Genomic DNA, 17,918 nt, shown 5'->3' with positions numbered 1-17,918 from the left:
GACATTTTCTACGACTACTGCTACAACCTACGACCCTCCATTGTAGATGGCCCTTTATATCCACACAACTTGCATAAGCGCATAAGCATGTACATAAGAAAATTGATTGGTCTACAAGCACTTACATAAGAAAGTAGACCAATCGAATTTTTTATGCATATGCTTATGCGCTTATGCAAGTTTGTGTGGATATGCCATTAGTAAGGCACTATAAAAGTGAGTATAATTCTCACGTCCGCCATTTTTCTTCTAACTAGCATAAAAAATTAGGTATGTTTTGTATATACAGGGTGTAATGTAATCGGAAGCCATCCCGTAATGGAAAGATAGACGGGATTGAGATGAACATAAAAGTCCAATATTGTCTTGGGTTAGGTCTATCAATAATCGAGATATAAATTTTTCAAATCGTACGAATGAGAGCGCGCCGTGTGAAGAGCCGAGACGCTCGAGCTGTAGCGCGGCCCACTGTGTCGAGCATTGGCTGCCGGCGGCGGGGGGAAGAAGGAGAAGCGGTGCCGCTGCCTGTGCTTCGCCGCCTTCGCGTCTCACCGCACCGCGCCAACACTCGTGGCGATGGCAGCTATGCACATTCGCGATTACTTGACAAACTAGGAGTTAGCAAAGATATGACAAATTAAAACCGTAATAAACTGCTGTGATTAAGAAAGTCGAAAGAGCGAAAACGATAGATACTTATGAAATCTACAAATAATCTAATTTCTATCGTAATTGTGAATAAGTTAATTAATAAAAGTGTTTTGTACATTCACGAAAGATTCTTTCTTTTTCTTAAATATTTTATTTACAGTATAATATAATTCTAACTTTGTTTCTTATCGAATTGTGTCGTACTGTTAAATTCTTGATCAAAACATTAATAAAAAATTATCATAAATTCACGATTGATTCTTAAAGTGATAATTTTCTTTTCTAAGTGTATTATAATATTTGCCGCATCATATTGTCTTATCGTTTCTTATTGTTTTTTTTCCATGGAATGTTAAATTAACGAAGGTTTATCACGATTAATATCTACGATTGATTCTTCATACATTCTCATTTCGTAAATATTTAATTAGAAAATTATAAAAGGTGCGATATATCCATATAATATGTTACATTCATTGTTCATAACACGATAGAAAAATATCTCTTGATGTAACGATTTCACAATAGATTATGCCTTCTACGATAATTATGCTTAGAGATGTTCAAGATCAAATATTATTAATATAACGAAGAGTTTTTCTTTCATAACGATAAGGAACTCGGAATTTCTTTCATCTTTAATTACATTATTAATTACGACAGATTTTTACTGATTGATTTAGAATAGATACCAACAAAAATACAAGAATCTAATTGATTTCTCTTTCGTAATCCATTACTTGTCTGAATAAAAAAAAAAAGAATTTCAAGAAGTGATATCATTGTCTATCGTTCTCTCGTTTCCTGTTAGGAAAGTATATTTTCTTAAATGCACGAGGGAAGCATTTCGAACAATTATTAAACTAAAATAGCGAGAGTGGATTAGGTCTACTGCGGAAACCACTAAAAAAAACGCGCCAAGCTATCTATTTCGGTGGTGCGGAAACGATAGCGTTTCGTCGAAACATCCACAAGTATAGTTTTGTTTCGGGAGCGTCCCAGATGCGCACAGTAATAAACGGACACAGCAGGCTGAGTGAAACGGACACAGTAACAAACGGACACAGACCAAACGGACACAGTAATAAACGGACACAGTAACAAACGGACACAGTAACAAACGGACACAGACCAAATGCGCACAGAGCGAAACGGACACAGTGCGAAACGGACACAGTAATAAACGGACACAGTAACAAACGGACACAGACCAAATGCGCACAAAGCGAAACGGACACAATGCAAAACGGACACAATGCGAAACGGACACAGTAACAAACGGATACAGACCAAATGCGCACAGAGCGAAACGGACACAGACCAAATGCGCACGGACCAAATGCACACGGATCAAATGCGCACACTGCACATGCGCACACTGCACGTGCGCACGGACCAAATGCAATTCATGTACATTGCAAGCAGAGTAAAGTCCACATAGATTAGCGACTTGGACGGGGTAGGTGCGGGAGGGAGGCCAAAGGCCCCCCTTGCACCCCCCTCGTGTGTGTGTGTGTGTGTGTGCGTGCAAAGCATTCACTGCATCACATGAGTTTGCGACTTTCCGTGTATGCATTTGGTCCGTGCGCATGTGCAGTGTGCGCATTTGGTCTGTGTCCGTTTCGCACTGTGTCCGTTTCGCTCTGTGCGCATTTGGTCTGTGTCCGTTTCGCACTGTGTCCGTTTCGCTCTGTGCGCACTTGGTCTGTGTCCGTTTCGCACTGTGTCCGTTTGTTACTGTGTCCGTTTCGCACTGTGTCCGTTTATTACTGTGTCCGTTTGTTCTGTGTCCATTTGTTACTGTGTCCGTTTCACTCAGCTTGCTGTGTCCGTTTATTACTGTGCGCATCTGGGACTCACTCTTTGTTTCTTGTAATATTTTGCGTTTTATCATACTTACAAATTCTACATTGACAAAGGACAACCGTGAATTTGCGGTTGATAGTTTCTTTTTGTTAGTATATTATAGTATTTGTCGCATCAAATTCATTCGCCATCTCTTTTTTTTCATACAATAGTAAATTAACGAATCGTCTGTCACGATTGATTCTGTATACATTCTCTTTTCGTAAGTATTTTATTAAAAAATTACGAAATGCACGAAATATTTATCCATAATATAACACTCTTCGTAACACGATAAAAAAGTATTCATGCCTGATCTAACGATTTCATGATAAATTATGTGACGCGATTTCTATTGTAATTATACTTGGAGATCAATGTTAATGTCATCAGTATGATTAACAACAAAGCGTTTTCTTTCGTAATTATACGATAGAGAACTTAGAGTTTCTTCTATTGTTAACACATTATTTATTAATTATGATGATTCTAACAGAACTATTAAACACAATGTCTCCTTAGATACTTTTTCATATTCCAATGATAAAATATATTTTCCTAACAGGAAACGAGAGAACGATAGACAATGATATCACTTTTTGAAATTCTTTCTTTTTGATTCAGAGTAGTAATGGATTACAAAAGAGAAATCAATTAGATTCTTGTATTTTTCTTGGTATCTATTCTGAATCAATCAGTAAAAATCTGTCGTAATTATTAATGTAATTAAAGATAAAAGAAATTCCAAGTTTCCTATCGTTATGAAAGAAAAACTCTTCGTTGTATTAACAATACTTGATATTGAACATCGATCTCCAAGCATAATTATCGTAGAAGACATAATCTATTGTGAAATCGTTACATCAAAAGATATTTTTCTATCGTGTTATGAACAAAGAGTGTAACATATTATATGGATATATTACGCATTTTGTAATTTTCTAATTAAATATTTATGAAAAGAGAATGTATGAAGAATCATAGATGTTAATTGTGATAAACCTTTGTTAATTTAACATTTCATGAAAAAAAACAATAAGAAACGATGAGAGAATTTGATGCGCCAAATATTATAATACACTTAGAAAATTATCACTTTAAGAATCAATCGTGAATTTATGGTAATTTTTTATTAATGTTTTCATCAAGGATTTAACAGTATGACACAATTCAATAAGAAACAAAGTTAGAATTGTATGATACTGTAAATAAGATATTTAAGAAAAAGAAAGAATCTTTCGTAAATGTACGAAAAACTTTTATTAATTTACTTATTTACAATTACGATAGAAATTAGATTATTTGTAGATTTCATAAGTATCTATCGCTTTCGCTCTTTCGACTTTCCTAATCACAGCAGTTTATTATGGTTTTAATTTGTCATATCTTTGCTAATTCCTAATTTGTCAAGTAATCGCGAATGTGCATAGCTGCCGTCGCCACGAGTGTTGGCGCGGTGCTGTGAGACACGAGGGCGGCGAAGCACAGGCAGCGGCACCGCTTCTCCTTCTTCCCCCCGCCGCCGGCAGCCAATGCTCGACGTAGTGGGCCACGCTACAGCTCGAGCGTCTCGGCTCTTCACACGGCGCGCTCTCATTCGTACAATTTGAAAAATTTATATCTCGATTATTGATAGACCTAACCCAAGACAATATTGGACTTTTATGTTTATCTCGATCCCGTCTATCTTTCCATTACGGGATGGCTTCCGATTACATTACACCCTGTATATACGTCAATAATCTTTGGAAGCACTAAACTTTATGCGACAATGAAACGAAGACACGATATTTATGATCTTGAGACTGTAAAGATTATTGCGATGTATTATACAGGGTGTCCCAACGCACGTGGACCATTACTCGTAAAAAGGTAAAAGGGATCGAGATGAACATAAAAGTCTAATATTGTCTTGGGTTAGGTCTTGGGTTAAGTCTCGGGTTAGGTCCAACAATAATCAAGGTACTAATTTTTCAAATTATGCGAATAAGAACGCGCCGAGAAAAGAACTCGATCCGTTTGAGCCATAACACGGAAAAAAATCTATTATGAATGTTTGATAAGCTTTTATTATTTACTGTTCACAATTACGATAGAAATTAATTAGATTGTTTGAGAATTTCATACGTTAAAATCTCGATTATTTGCAGACCTAACTCAAGACAATATTGGACTTTTATGTTCATCTCGATCCCTTTTACCTTTTTACGAGTAATGGTCCACGTGCGTTGGGACACCCTGTATATGTAAAACATTATGTTAGTTACTTGCTAGTTTGAAGAAAAATGGCGGAGTGAGAATACCTACTTTTTTAGTGCTCTACCATTAGTATAGACCGAGCATTCCGCTATATAAGCGTTGAAAAAAAAGAGAAAAGATATATGAAGTAAAGACCTATAATTAAAGATGCGCCAATGGCCCCCCACCGTGACTCTTGTCCGCCATCTTGTACCCATACTGGTGACTGGATGGGGGCTGGGGGGCTGGAGTCTGGAGTAGTGGAGATAGTAAAAATAAACAATGCGAGCCTGCTCCAAGTTCTACGCAACCATGCATATAGCAGCTGCAAATTTAATTTTTCTTGTTCTTCCTGAGTGTATCGTCAAAATATAGTGACTCTCGAGAGTGCAGAGATTGAATTACTTTATAATTTCTGACACATTTCTTTAACCTATATTGCTCAGCACAAAGCACTCTCCCCTCTTCCTTGCCCAACGTGGGTACGCAATGGCGGATAAACTACGTGATTCAAGTGACCAATCAAAATTGTGTTTGCCATTGGCGAATCTATTGGTTTGTTCGTGTCGCCATGCCCCGACATGATCCTACTCACTCCAACGCATTCTAATAGGTTGGCGTCATCGGAATCAACGTATTGGAGTGCGTTGGGGTGAATAGGAGCATGTCGGAGCATGTGACGCGAACAGACCCTTTTATTATAGGTCTTTAATATGAAGAATCTCTTTCTCTTTTTAATGCCGGAGAAGTGGGGAGCACTTCTCCTTATCTCCTCGCGTCGATCCATATTATTTCCCCTGTCAGGCTACTACGATGATGTCAGAGAGAGAAAGGACGGGATTCATAGACCGATCTTAAGCTCAAGCATTGTCTTAAGTCTAGCTTCGAGCCGACTTCAGACTTACTTAACCAATGAAATAACAGCATTGACGTCTCAAGATCGTGCTTAAGCTGGAACTTGAATAAGATTCGACTATGAATTCCGGCCAAAGAGATTCTTCATCGTAGAACTTGTATTAATGGAGGGGCCATTGCTATATGCTGGAGTCCGCGCGGGGAGGATCGATAGAGACATGAATATATTCTCATATGTTACTGTCTCTTTTCGTGTTGGACATCCCCACCACTCCGTTTTCTAGAAGGAAAGAGCGCCACACATACGAGCAGTACGACAGGTACGAGCTTACTTACTTGGTGTCTACTTGGGCCTTGGGCCGTTACAATTAGTACAAAAAATTTTTACGAAAGTAATACTGTGCATTCATTGATTGGCATGCATCTTTTAGATTCTAAATTATGTACCACTTAATGAATGCACAGTGTTATCGTTGTAAGCAATTTTTTTTCGTACGAATTCGAGAATCGGGCCTCAGATTGTATAGTTACGAATCTGTTCCTACACTAAAAGACAGAATATATCTACCTATCTGTCGATTCGCCCCGCGCGCGTCGCGATGCACCAAGCCCTACATTAATACAAGCTCTATGTTTCGAGCAGACTTGAGACTTACTTAACCAATGAAATAACAGCATTGACGTCTCAAGATCGTGCTTAAGATGGATCTTGAATAAGATCGGTCTATGAATTCCGTTCTAAGGCCGGTATTCATAGTCGGGTCTTATATTTAAGATCATCTTAAGTACTGTCTTAAGATGCTATCAACCAATCACAGAGCCGTATTAGCATCTTAAGACATTGCTTGAGACGAATCTTGAAATAAGATTTGACTATGAATACCGGCCTAAGTGCTTATAGACCAATCAATTTTATATGTATATGCTTATGCGCTTATGTAAGTTGTGTGGATATACCATAACGCACAACATAAATGCATAAGAAATTCGATTGGTTGAATTTCTTATGCACTTTGCTTATGACCAATCAATTTGCTTATGTACATACGTTATGCGTTAGGGCGGATCTACAATAGGTGTAGTAAGTCTTTATGCCAGTTCTTATGCCATAAGAAACTGCCCAATTGTAATTGAATGTGAGAAGAATAATCGAATATAATTGGTTAATTTCTTATGGCATAAAGCTTACTACACCTATCCCAGATAACAAATTGTGAGAGCCACGTCACCCTCAGGGTGCGGTCCCATGAAGCGGATTATGCGGAAGCGGAACGAGCGGATCACCAATCGCGGGATCATTCTGATAGAACTTTTTCAAAGATTCCGTCGAAACGGTCCTGTGATTGGTGATCCGCTCATTCCGCTACCGCATAATTCGGTGCATGGGACCGCACCTTCACGATAATTATCACACGTGCGTGCAATACCACATATTGCCCTCCCGATGTGATGGCGACACGTGTATGTGCGTGGAAGAGGTGACACTATGCAATCATGCATGAGAAGGTATATGTTATCGAAAAGAGATTTTACTGTACGATTGTACTTCCTTATGTATGATTGTATCTATCACAGTACGAATGAAAACATTATTCGTACAGACTCATGTTATTCGCACAGTGTGATATTCACACGTGTATGGAACAACGCAATTACGTTGTGTTTATTACGTGACGGGATAGAAAATAGCACTGAACAGCCATGACTGTTATATATAAAGCTTGCTTTTATATAAAGTTTATATACATATATATACATATATATAATACTTATATACATATACACATATATATATATATATATATATATATATATATATATATATATATACAGGGTGTTTGGTAAAGATTTATGCAATTTTTATAAGCAGGTAGAGCGCATTAAGCTGAACATAAAATCCTCATCGTTTTTCCATTTTCAGAATAGTTAACGAGTTATAGACTTGTAAAATTTTCTGTATTAGCCCGGCCTACCGGCAAATGCAAGCACGCCGAGCGCCCGACCGCGGCGGCTGCCCCTCCCTAGCGCTTGAACCTTGAGATTGCAAGGCGCGCGGAGGGAGTTGTTACAACAAGCGGCAATGGCTACGCACAATGTGTACGTGTACATACATGTGTACAAAAAAATATCAGTTCTAATGCTTAAAGAAGCAATTACTAAATTTATTTTTTTTTAATAAATAATGATTATTTTTAATAAAAAATTTTTTTTGGTGATAGTCTTAAATGTCGTAAACTGTCATAAATTTTAAAAGAAGCTATTATCATGTGCTCAAAAACAAATTTATCCTTCTTTAAACAACATTAGAAAATTTTATCGATTAAAATGGAAATAACAACAAAATAAAATGTTTGTTTCAACTTTATATTCTTAATTAAAAATTAAATAACGAGGATATTTATATTTTTAATAAAATTAATCCTTGTGATAGACTTATAATACACGGAAAAAACTTTATGGTAAAAATTACTCTGGTAAGTAATAAACGCGTGACAAGGAGAAATTATGAAAATTTTTATTACGTTTTTCATCAAATTACGATAATATTTACATTACTTATATGATATAATTCTCTGAAATTTCTTCTTACAGTTCGTGGTTACTATCATAAATAATAAATCATATATAATTTTACTATAAAATTTTCTCCGTGTAGATTTACGAATATATGAATTTATTAAATGTTTGAAAACTTATAAACAATATTTATTTAATTCAAGAAAATTTAGTATGTAATGTGTGTGTATTTGGTGTGCGTGTGTTTGTGTGTGTGCGTGTGCGTGCGTGTGTGTGTGTGTGTGTGGTGTATGTACGTACATACGCGAGAAAAGAATAATCACTTTGTGACAGGAAAATGAATAATCATTCCTTAGTTCGCGATTTTATATCACTATTATTATTCATGATTACTATACAATACACGCACACGTAGAAAAATATGATTCTAGTTTTAAGAAAATCAATTATTCATTTTTAATTTTATTCTTTTTTAATAATTATCTTATTTTTAATGGTTGAAAAGAATATTATATTGATAATAAACGCCTCACTTTACACAAAACAAATAATGTTTAACATTTTCATGTATGTATCACACACACACACACACACACACACACACACACACACACACACACACACACACACACACACACACACACACACACACACACACACACACACACCAAATACACACACATTACATACTAAAATTTTCTTGAATTAAATAAATATTGTTTATAAGTTTTCAAACATTTAATAAATTCATATATTTGTAAATCTACACGGAGAAAATTTTATAGTAAAATTATGTATGATTTATTATTTATGATAGTAACCACGAACTGTAAGAAGAAATTTCAGAGAATTATATCATATAAGTAGTGTAAATATTATCGTAATTTGATGAAGAACATAATAAAAATTTTCATAATTCCTCCTTAGCACGCGTTTACTACTTACCATAGTAATTTTTACCACAAAGTTTTTTCCGTGTATTATAAGTCTATCACAAGGATTAATTTTATTAAAAATATAAATATCCTCGTTATTTAATTTTTAATTAAAAATATAAAGTTGAAACAAATTAAGAATATAAAGTTGAAACATTTTATTTGGTTGTTATTTCCATTTTAATCGATAAAATTTTCTAATGTTGTTTAAAAAAGGATAAATTTGTTTCTGAGCACATGATAATAGCTTCTTTTAAAATTTATGACAGTTTACGACATTTAAGACTATCACCAAAAAAAATTTTTTATTAAAAATAATCATTATTTATTAAAAAAAATAAATTTAGTAATTGCTTCTTTAAGCATTAGAACTGATATTTTTTTGTACACATGTATGTACACGTACACATTGTGCGTAGCCATTGCCGCTTGTTGTAACAACTCCCTCCGCGCGCCTAGCAATCTCAAGGTTCAAGCGCTAGGGAGGGGCGGCCGCCGCGGTCGGGCGCTCGGCGTGCTTGCATTTGCCGGTAGGCCGGGCTAATACAGAAAATTTTACAAGTCTATAACTCGTTAACTATTGTGAAAATGGAAAAACGATGAGGATTTTATGTTCAGCTTAATGCGCTCTACCTGCTTATAAAAATTGCATAAATCTTTACCAAACACCCTGTATATATATATATATATATATATATATATATATATATATATATATATATATATAAACTTTATATAAAAGCAATTTAGCCAACAATACCCACACAGCACGGGGAGCTCCCGAGGAGCTCACAAAATTTTTCATAAGCTTCATTTAAGGGATTACACCAACCTAGACGGTCGAAAAATAGGCCTAACTTTGATATTTTATTCCTCCTAAATGGGTAATGGGAATTAAATAAAATTTTGTGTGATTATATATATTGACTTATGCTTCGACAATAAAAAAAAATTTTTTTTATTAAACAATGGCGACGGAAAGCAAAAATATGGCCGCCGACACACATTGAGGTTTGGAAAAACATATTTTGCGGTGACCACTGTCCCGTCTAAACGATCCATCTGAAATAAAAAAACAAAATGATGTTTTTAAGCTAACAGTAGTGGTTTGTCGGTGACGATCGCTGATTGTCAATTTTATTGTTTGTTACAAAATGGCGATGAGTTGAAGTTAAAATTAAAAAAAACGAAAAATTTTCGCCTTTTTCATTTGTTTAATTTTTAATGAAAATCGATAAAAAAAATAGATCGTTACCGACAAAAGAATGTTTCTGAGAGTATTGTGTAAAAATTTGAAAACGATCCATCGATTAGTTTTTGAAATCTGGTGGTCACCGACTTTGAAAACCATGTTTGGAGAAAAACGCGTTTAAAGTTTCAAGTTTAGTCCTACTATTGTTAACAGCCAAATTTTGCACTTTACTTCTAGTCAGCAATTCCGGAGCCATATGAGAGTCCTTCCACATCAATAGCAGCAGCGCTCTGTGAAGACTTCTGTTGACGGCGAGCAATCCTTCCTTCGCGCGTCGCCTTCTGCGCTCGTACTTCGGCCACATCAATGCGCGCTCGGTCTTGATTTTCGCAATATGCAGCACAATTCTTTTATTATCATTAATAAATATGCGGCAGCACCTTCATTAAATGTGTATGCAGCAATATTGGCAGCAATTTGCACAACGTGTGCACCGCTGTGCTGCACTTTTTGCGCTATGCGCCAAATCAGATTGTTCAAACTTTCTTTAACGTTCTGCGTAAATACACCGACGCATTTCTCCAGTAAATTATGACTAGAAAGTTGTTTTCAAATATTGGACGAATGGCTTTAATCATATCATCGTGGGACTGTTCCGATTGCGCACATAAGCGATTGGACACAGTCGTATTTCTCTATTGGACACAGACCCGATTGGACACGGACCCGATTGGACACGGACTCAATTGGATACAGACCCGATTGCACAGGGACCCGATTGCACACCGACCCGATTGCACACGGACCCGATTGCGCACCGACCCGTTTGCACACGAACTCGATTGTGCACCGACCCGATTGCACACAACCTGATTGCACACGACCCGTTTGCACACGGATCCGATTGGACACGGACTCGATTGGACACAGACCTGATTGGACATGGACTCGATTGGACACGGACCCGATTGCACATGGACCCGATTGCACACGGACCCGATTGCGCACGGACCCGATTGCGCAACGACCCGTTTGCACACAGACTCGATTGCACACGATACGATTCCGCATCGCAGAATAATGCAAAAACAATCTGTGGATAGCACAGAAAATTTAAAATAAATTTTTATAAATATTTTACGAATTTATTTTTAAAAAACATTTTTTAAGTTATATTATCGTTTCCATAAATTATTTAAAAATTATTATTAACAATATATAAAATATATTTTTTTAATGTACTAAAAAATATTCATAGTATATAAACTTGAAATATTTTTGTACTTTTGAATTATAATAGCATAAATATTTATTTTTAACATTTTCATAAATATTTATCATAATTATTTTATACTTGGAGAACTCAGACATAAAAATACGTACAAAATATTTATTATAATATTTTTCTTTCTTACACATATTTTATAGTCGCAAACCTATGTGGTGCAGAAAATGCTTTGTGCACACACACACACACACACACACACACACACACGGGGGGGGTGCAAGGGGGGCTTCGCCCCCCTCCCACACCCCGTCCAAGTCGCTAACCCATGTACTATCTGAAATGCGGAATCGTATCGTGTGTAATCGGGTCCGTGTGCAATCGGGTCGGTGCGCAATTGGGTCCGTGTGCAATCGGGCCCGTGTGCAATCGGATCGGTGCGCAATCGGGTCGTGTGCATTCGGATCGGTGCGCAATCGGGTCCGTGTGCAAACGGATCGGTGTGCAATCGGGTCGGTGTGCAATCGGGTTCGTGTGCAATCGAGTTTATGTCCAATCGGGACTGTGTCCGATCGGGACGGTGTCCAATCGGGTCCGTGTCCAATCAGCTCTGTGTCCAATCAAGTCTGTATCCAATCGGGTCCGTGTGCAAACGGGTTGTGTGCAATCGGATCGGTGCGCAATCGGGTCCGTGTACAAGCGGATCGGTGCGCAATTGGGTCCATGTGCAATCGGGTCCGTGTGCAAACGGGTCGTGTGCAATCGGGTCGGTGCGCAATCGCTTCCGTGTGCAAACGAGTCGGTGCGCAATCGGGTCCGTGTCCAATCGGGTCTATGTCCAATCGGGAAATACTACTGTGTCCAATCGTTTATGTGCGCAATCGGGACAGTCCCCTCTCTCGGAGAGTCAGTAAACGCGCTGTGAGTACGAATTCATGCGAGAAGCGAACATTTACTTTCTTCGACAACAGATAGGCTTCGATAAATTCGCCTGATCCCCCGCTAAGCCAAGTCGAGAGAAATTCGACGGAGCGACCATTATTTGCCGGGCATTTGCCCGCCGCGTGATCGCCCCGTGAAAGTTGCTACGCGAGATGTATTAGCCGTAATACTTTGTGTGAATAGTGATTTGCCGCTTAGCGGATGTTTGTAATTGAGAAGAAGAATAAAATTAGATTTATCTTTTACGAAACACATTAATCTCATTTACTTATCCTCGGAGCATCTCACCCAGAGCACCAATCGGAGCTTGAATCAGTGCTTCTTCAAGGGAAAAAAGGTACTTCTGTGCAATAAGAACTCAAACCAGAAGAGTGGAGTATCAGACAATATGTTACGCTATCTTACCGAGCATGGAATTCAACTGGAAACGACCGCACCACACACGCTAGAGCAAAACAGAAGATCGGAGAGAGATAACAGGACCATTGTTGAGTCTGCAAGATCGATGCTGCATGCGAAAAAGCTTCCTGTTCGGCTGTGGGCAGAAGCCATAAATACAGCTGCATACGTCTTGAATCGGACACCGACATCTTGCACCAAAAGCACCACACCATACGAAATCTAGACTGGCAAGAAGTCCGATTTGTCACACGCTAAGGTATTTGGCTCAGAAGTTTTTTGCACACGTTCCCAAGGAACAAAGAACCAAATGGGATAAAAAATCAAGAAAGTTAATATTTGTTGGATACTAACGTGAATCCTCAAGCTACCGGCTGTATAATCCACACATCGGTAAGATAATTGTATCTAGGGATGTTGATTTTAATGAATCTCGAGACGAGAAAACTTCGCTGATGGATTGCGGAATGTCCTTTCCACTGGAGAACGATTCACAGCAAAAGAAACATGCAGCAATTGAAGACATGCCATTGGCGTAGGAACTGGAGAGAGACAACGAGGATCCGAAAGAAGAGATTCACTAAGAGAACAAAACCAAAGGCCACGACTTAAGAGATAGAAGCAAGATGAAAGCGCCACAGCGATACGAAGTCAACCTGGTGGAATTGAGCCGAAGACCTATGAAGAAGCAATTTCAGGAGAAAGTGCCAAACAATGGAGTGAAGCGATCAAGGAGAAGTTAGATGCACATAAAAGGAACAAAACTTGGCGACTAACATGACTGCTAAAGGGTAAATCGACCATAGGATGCAAGTGGGTGTTCAGATCAAGGGAACATCATCTGAGAACAACCTTCGCTACAAGGCTCGACTCTGCGCAAAAGAACTTACACAGAAACCCGGAATTGATTACAAAGAAATCTTCTCACCGGTGGTTCGATACGAATCAGTACGGACTCTCTTGGCGATGGCAGCAGTACGAGACCTAGAAGTGGAGCAGTTCGATATTAATACTGAATTTCTGCACGGTAAACTCAACGAAGAGATCTACATGGACGTACCAGAAGGTATCAACGCAGATGGAGGTCAAATATGCCGACTACAGAGTAGTCTGTATGGTCTCAAACAAGCCTCGAGACAGTGGAACGATAAGTTTGACTCTTTTTTAAAGTTTTTTAATTTTGTACAAAGTAGTGCAGATCTATGCAGGTATAAAGGATGTTTTAAAAATGTTTCTTAGCGCTTCTGTTTTCTTAGCGCTATACGTCGATGACGGATTGATACTTGCCGAGTCGAAGGAGGTGCTCGATGAAATGCTTAGTGCACTTAGGAATTCTTTTGAAATCACTGAAGGAAGTTCGAGTTCATTCGCAGGCATGCAGATAGAGCGCGATAGAGACAAAAGAATGATTTTTATCCATCAAAATTGCTACATCGAGCGTATCCTCACTCGTTTTGGTATGAATGACGCGAGACCCGTGTGCACGCCAGCGGACCCGCATTCTGTTACCTCACTGAACAGCATAAACAATCGTAACGATGTAGACATTCCATATCGAAGCGATAGAATCTCTAATGTTTCTCGTACAATTAACACGCCCAGATTTAACTTATATTGTTAATTTTCTAAGCAGGTTTTTGTCATGTCCTTCAGACGAACATTGGCGTACCGTAAAAAGGATTTTTCGATATCTGCGTGGTACGATGAATCTTGGAATCAAATACCAGGGCCGTGACAATGATGTAACAATGATAGGCTATTCAGATGCAGATTATGCGGGAGATACCGCAACCAGACGACCTACAAAACGGGCTACATTTTTGTAGTCTCAGGAGGAGCTGTGTCATGGATGTCACAGCGCCAAAGCATGGTTTCCTTAAGTACAACGGAGGCTGAATATGTTGCGGTTAGTGCAGCTTGTAAAGAACTAGTATGGCTGCGATGTTTATTGAATGATATCGATTGTCAATGCGATCAACCATCAGTCTTATTTGTAAACAATCAGAGTGCAATAAAGTTAACAAAAAATCCGGAGTTTCATAAAAGAACTAAGCATATTGACATTCAATATTATTTCATAAGAGAAAGATTTATCTGCGGTGACCTGGTTGTGAAGTATGTCAATACAAACAAACAATGTGCTGATTTCTTGACCAAAGCATTATGTAAAGAAAGATTTGAGATATTGTTATGTATGATTGGAGTATGTACAACTACAGTACGCCAAAATTACTAAACCTTCTTACATATATATGTTACATCCAGCCTTATAAAATTTAACTCTTTATTTGGTAGGAAGGATATTTCAGGAAGAACAGATAAGGCATGGAAGAACATAACAAAACGTGTAGAATTCCCGTAGGCACACAGATTAAAAGAGGGTAGGTGCCTCGGGTAGAACGCACTTTTTATGACTCAAAAATATAGGTCAACGTGCCGATAGGCCCGCTATAACCTGTTTCGAGTCGTATGTCCGTCGGTCTAAGTTTCGAGTCAACGAATTGAATCGCTTTAACTCGGGATCGGATCAGATGCAGTTTTTGTTCGAAAGGGGCAAAGTCATTGAAATTTAAATGAATGATGAAGTTTACGTAAAATTAACAAAAGTATTTATTCTAATAACAAATAAAAAAAAAATACAAATAAGCGCTGAAGTCGTGGTTTGACAATTTTGTAATAACGGTATAATCGAATTTAAGACACATAGTGAGTATAAATATAGTTGTACAAATATTAAATAAGTATTTGGTGGGCGGAGAAAGGAAAACAAGAGATTTTTGTTTTTTATTCTATAGTATTAACGGTAAACGCGGAGCAAAAAGAAGGGTTTATTAAAGGTTTACATGGAGAAAACAGAGATGCTTGAAGTTGTAAGAGGATAAAGAATAACGCGGGAGAGAGTGGGAGTAAATTATCTTCGGGTTTTGGGGAACTGATCGAGGAATAAATAGGAGAAGCAGGAGGAGCGGGGACGTTTCGAGGATCACACGGGAGTTCCTCAAGATTGTGGGATAGCGTAGGGATAACTTGAGGATCGCATCAGGGTTCCTCAAGGTTGTGAGATGGTGTCGGGATATCTGAGGAACGTGTTCATGTTCTTCAGTAATTGGAGGCGAAGGGGAGGGTTGAGGAACACTAAGTTCTTCGAAGGGGGGTAGGAGGAGAGGAAGGTCGAGGAACACCATGTTCTTCGAAGGTGGTAGTTGGAGAGGGGGGTCGAAAAATACTAAGTGGGAATTATTTATAAAATAATAGGAACGTATCTTAAAGAATTAAAACAGAAGGAAGCAGATGAGTAACGTAAAAACAAAAGAAATTATGATTGTGGGACTTACTCATTGCTGGTTTTCGAGCATATCTGTCGGAATCAAAGGGATTTCTTGACCGGATGGAACGGCACTAAAGTTTACTCGCGCATTGATTCTACATGATTATTTCTTTTACTAATTACATTTTTTGTTATCGATTACTAACTCGCTACTAACTCAATTGACAACTAACTATTAACTAACTCTCTTACTCATTGACCAACTAACTAACTGACTAACCAACAACTAACTCGTTCTCTTCAAGATTTGATATTATATATACAGAGTCTTACAGGTGGAGGTGGTCCAGATATAGGTGGTTCAAATATTCTAAGTAGTAGGACTCTTTCAGGATTGTGTGGTGGGTGAATTCTAAGGTTTCTTATTGGAGAATAGTTTTTCCTTTTTGCCCAATCATACGTTGAGTAATTCGTCGAAAGTTTCTCTGTTTTCTTCCACATTCCTTCAATTTTATCGAAGGAATCCGACCTATCGCGTAGATTATCTTCCCTTTGGGTTTAAGAGATAAATAATTTTTTTATCGTCCTAGACGTGCTACGGTATGGTTTGCAGATGGAGGAAAAGGTTATTTATTTTTTTATGTTTAGATACTTTATTGCTCATTTTTTGTGAGAAAACGTGAAACTTTGCTTAGATCCCATGTTTGTTTTTTGTATTTCTACCTTCAAAATTTATTGTTGACTAGATATTCAAAAGGAGTTGAGATTATCAACTTGGTCGTTTCGTCCATCCATGTTTGTCGTCTCGTTTCTAACGGATTAATCCTAGACGCATAAAAAATTATCGGAGACCGTTGAAACGGAATTTCTTTTGTAATATTATTTGTTTCTTCGAAGAAGAGAAATCGTGGAGTCTGCCGGAGGTAACATATACATATATATTGTAAAACAAACATTCAAATAGTGGGAGTATTAAGTATTGAATTCTACGTGTTTATTTTATTACAATATGCATTAAAACGTGATATAATAGTTAATAAATTATTTTGTCGCGATACGTTTGTGTAATTGTAAAGGCGCCGTAATTCGTTGCCATGCGCGCATGAATCCTTGTGTGTGCATTGTTCATGCTCGATTTTCCCCCACCACCGCCATCTTCTTGTTCGCGCACGTTGCCTGCAACTCTCATGTATAATCGGTCCGTTCTTTGCTGTACTCACGTCTCATTTTTTTTCATTTTGTTAACTCCCAATAAAGGTGTTAACCGATTACTACAAGTAATTGACAGTCTTTGTGTTATTCCTTCACAGTATTCTCTTAGAGTCACCTCCAAGAAAGATAATCGTAATAATTTCAACTACCGCATCGATTTCCATTTTTCCTGCAGATACTTCGGGTGAATTGTTGCCCTGGCTTTTAACGTTTCTTCGGCGGTTTTCCTCTGGGTGCTGAGTCCGTTAGAGAGCGTTTTTTCCTTTTCGGTATATTTCGGCAGTGAATCCCACCGCTGCCACCAATTTGTTGTATCCCTCGTCTCGGAATACAGTGCGGGACCGCTGCCGATGACTCCTCGGAATCAGGTTTCCAAAAGATAACGCCGAGAGTTGATAACAAGAGATATATATTTGTTCTTCTTTTACAGTTTCTTTAGCGAACCCGTGAGATGTATTACTAAGCATAGTTTGTAGATTCGACGAGCGACATATACTCGTCGCTATTATTATTAATTATGAGCCCACTCGTTCTCTTTCCGCGGTCTTTATATACTCAGCCTTTCGGCTGGTTACCAAGGCATGTCACTCGCGGTCACGGGCCTTTGGCCCGTGCACTAGCTTAGCCAGCAATTGCTAG

The sequence above is a fragment of the Monomorium pharaonis genome, chromosome 10, assembly GCF_013373865.1.
Source record: "Monomorium pharaonis isolate MP-MQ-018 chromosome 10, ASM1337386v2, whole genome shotgun sequence".
Classification (NCBI taxonomy): Eukaryota; Metazoa; Arthropoda; class Insecta; order Hymenoptera; family Formicidae; genus Monomorium; species Monomorium pharaonis.
This window is presented reverse-complemented; position numbering follows the sequence as displayed.